The sequence below is a fragment of the Pinus tabuliformis genome, chromosome 5_2 (assembly GCF_031772625.1).
Source record: "Pinus tabuliformis cultivar Carrire ecotype Pingquan chromosome 5_2, CPIR1, whole genome shotgun sequence".
NCBI lineage: Eukaryota > Viridiplantae > Streptophyta > Pinopsida > Pinales > Pinaceae > Pinus > Pinus tabuliformis.
This window is the reverse complement of record NC_142306.1, coordinates 371536584-371539995: the sequence shown is the minus strand read 5'-3', so window position 1 is coordinate 371539995 and position 3412 is coordinate 371536584. Positions and strand designations below refer to the sequence as shown.

Here is a 3412-nt window from a genome sequence, read left to right as displayed (position 1 = left end):
AATTCTCTTTACTTCGGTCTCAAGGAGATTGACCTTACAATTCCGGTAGATGTAGCAAAGCTAGATCAAGACATTTGCAAAATTGTTGATAACTGCTACACAGGAGTAAGACTTCATGTTCAAAGATTGATTTTTATACAGTCACCATATGTGTCATTTGAACTTCTCAATCTTGAAAAAGATCCAGCTTGCTTTTCTCTTTCCAGAAACATGTTCCTACAGTTTTAGCAACTTGTAAAAGGCGAAAAACTACACTTGTGACAACCTCTTTACCTCCACATGTTCTACCACGCACTGTACATACACTGTTGGAAACAGCAGGAAAAAATGCCCAGTGGAGCTCAGGAAAAGAAGAGCATTCAGCTAACATTTTCTGCTAAAGGTACCGGGGGAATATCATTATGTGTAAGGAATGGAAATGAGTTGCCCTTCTGTATCACTCATGTTCCAAGTTGGCGGTAATGCAACCTGTCATAATATGGGTGCTTGCAAAGAGACGGTTGACAGTTGTACAAGCAAAAGTTGCGGTGGTTATGAGGTGAACATAATGCACTTTCAATAGGAACCGCCATTCCAGCTCGTTTGTCTGGCACCAACATAAGTGATAATACAAATGGCGCTGGAGGAGATAGGATTCTCTTGGAGGAAACAGCAGAACTGTAATGATTGTTTCTGAAAGAAGAAGTGCATGATCTACTTGACCCAAATCCTCCAGCTGCAGTGAAGCTAGATGGTCTGGGTAGTGGAAAGCCAACACTCCATGTAAAGTCACCCATACAAATTCGGGAAACAGCTAATGGTGGAATAAATCTTACAGGTGTAACAGAGATAGATGTCACCGCTCAAGAAGAAATGGCTTCTGTTTTAGCTCAAGGGTCGTTGTGTCGGGCTACTGGAAGCACTAACATGAATAATCAATCCAGTCGTTCTCATGCTATCTTTACAATCAACATGGTGAATACGAGGAAATGGGATGTGGCATTAAGTGGTGATCCAGGTACTGCAGAAGATCGATGTGAAGATTTTCTATGTGCAAAGCTTCACTTAGTGGATCTTGCAGGTTCTGAACGAGCCAAGAAGACAGGTGCGGATCGTCTTCGTTTCAAAGAAGGTGTTCACATTAACAAGGGTTTATTGGCACTTGGAAATATCATAAGTGCATTGGGAGCGCATAAGCAAGGGCCTGCAACTTTAGTCTTCAGAACCAACAGAACCGTATTTTTCATCTCAAAATTGTGTACAATAATAATGGGTATTTGTTACAGTCAATATGTTCAGTTGATGTAGAGTGTGATAAGGTATTGATTGTATTTTTATTCTGAACCGTGGGTATCAGAGAAAACGCAGAACTAGGTATCAGAGGTAGCCAAGAAGGTAATAGCAATCGGTTTGGATCCTCGTATGGTGTTGGAATTGCAGCGCAGGGTACAAGGCACAAGCAGTGCCATTCGGCTGCAGGCCATTCAAGGAGATGTTCTCAAATGTGAACTGCCTTATTTCGATGTGTGTGTGTAGCAAATATTCCTTACCAGATATCTTCTCCGTTTACATTTAAATTGTTATCACACAGACCAATTTTTAGATGTGCCATTATCATGTTCCAAAGAGAGTTTGCTATGAGACTTGTTGCAAATCCAGGAGATAATTTGTATTGCTGGCTTTCAGTGAATACTAAATTGCTAGCTCGTGTTTCACATCTCTTCAAAGTTGGCAAGAACAATTTCAGGCCTCCTCCAAAGGTTGACTCCTCGGTTGTACTTATTGAACCCTGTAATCCTCTTCCTCCAATTAGTTTCAAGGAATGGGATGGCATGGTCCGTCTCTGTTTTAATTGTAAAAATAAGACTTTAGGGGCGATCTTTAGGAAAAAGGCTATCTTATCACTACTGAAAAAGAACTTCAAGACATTTCAAGCTTTGCAAGAAGCATGTCAGAAGACAAATGAGTCTGAGAACAATTCCAGAAGATATGGATATTCTCGATGAAAAATTGCTTGAGAATATTGATGATACAACTGTCAAAAGTTTGAATGGATGCAGAGTTACAGCACGGATCCTTCAGCTAGTACCCAAGATTGAGAACTTCCGTTCCACCCTGAGATGTATCAAGTTTTGGGCAAAGAGGAGAGGAATATATTCACATACTTTCGGGTTTCCTGAAGGAATACACTGGGCTGTGCTTGTTGCACGGGTTTGCCAAATGTTTCCAAATGCCACCGTCAGTATGCTGGTTTCAAGATTCTTTTGGATATATGCACATTGGCAGTGGCCAACTCCAGTGACATTGGTGGAGACCCAGCCTGATTATTCTGATGGATCAGATAGACATCACCATATACCAATTATCATACCAGTGTACCCCTATAGTTGCCGCAGTTACAATGTTACAAGAAGCACCCTACAAAGACTCAAGTCAGAATTTTCACGTGGCTGGGATGCAATAATGAAAATGGAGTTAAATTGGAGCACCTTGCCAAATAGTGGTGACTGGAATGTACTCTTTGAATAGTTTCCTTTCTGCTCTAGTTATGATTTTTTCATTCAAATCCATGTTACAGCTTCAGATGAAGATGATTTTCAGAGTTGGAGAGGGTGGTTTGAATCACGTTTCCGTCATCTTCTCTTGAAGTTTGAAAAGCTTCCAGCATACTGTGATCCAAATCCATACCCATATTTTGACAAGAATCTAAAGGAAGCCACCAACAGGGTAGTTTTTCCATAATGACCAATAGCAACAGCTGCAACCAGTGGGTTTGTCTACGATGGCAATATCCTTCAAATGGTGAACTGTGAAGCCTAGCAAACAGCAGCTATTCAATTTTGTGAGGAGTTTAGAGAAAAACTGTGGTTTTTTTTAAAATCACACAGCAGTTTCGTAGCGCGCTACGAAACTGCTGTAGGTGGTGTTTTTAACATAAACAGGCAGTTTGGTATACAAGCAGGAATTTTAAAAAAAAGTGAGACACTTGTCCATCATTACAGCCTACAGCACATTAAGGACGTGGCAGCCCGCTCTTTTTATTAAAGGATAAAAGCATACTCCTTAGGATTCGAATATGTTGAGGCAAATCAAAGACCGACAAATAGGGGCCTATGTTTCAGGGTAACAGAAAGATATGTCATTAAAGACAAACATGGAGCATTAAAGTTTCATCACAGCCACCGGCAGAAAGTAAGAAGATGTCAAAGAATGAAGTTCATTGTAATTAAGGCCATAAAAGCTACCGCTATAGTAATCCACTTGGCAGAAAGTGAAGCTTGGTTGTAATAAATGCTTTTTCTAGCATGATGTAGAATTAGAGTTTTAATTGTTTTAGGAGTCCAGAGCTGTCAATTAGTAGGAAAGTGGCTTTTATTAGTTAGTTTAAAAGTGAATAGGTGTCATTAGGAAAGGACTTCGAATTCCCCTCAGA

At 40.3% G+C, this 3412-nt stretch overlaps 1 pseudogene; it reads left to right on the top strand.

Annotated features, from left to right (window-relative positions):
* The first annotated feature begins 613 nt into the window (after window positions 1–613).
* Window positions 614–1985, top strand: LOC149159002 (uncharacterized; annotated as a pseudogene).
* Window positions 1986–3412: the final 1427 nt, after the last annotated feature.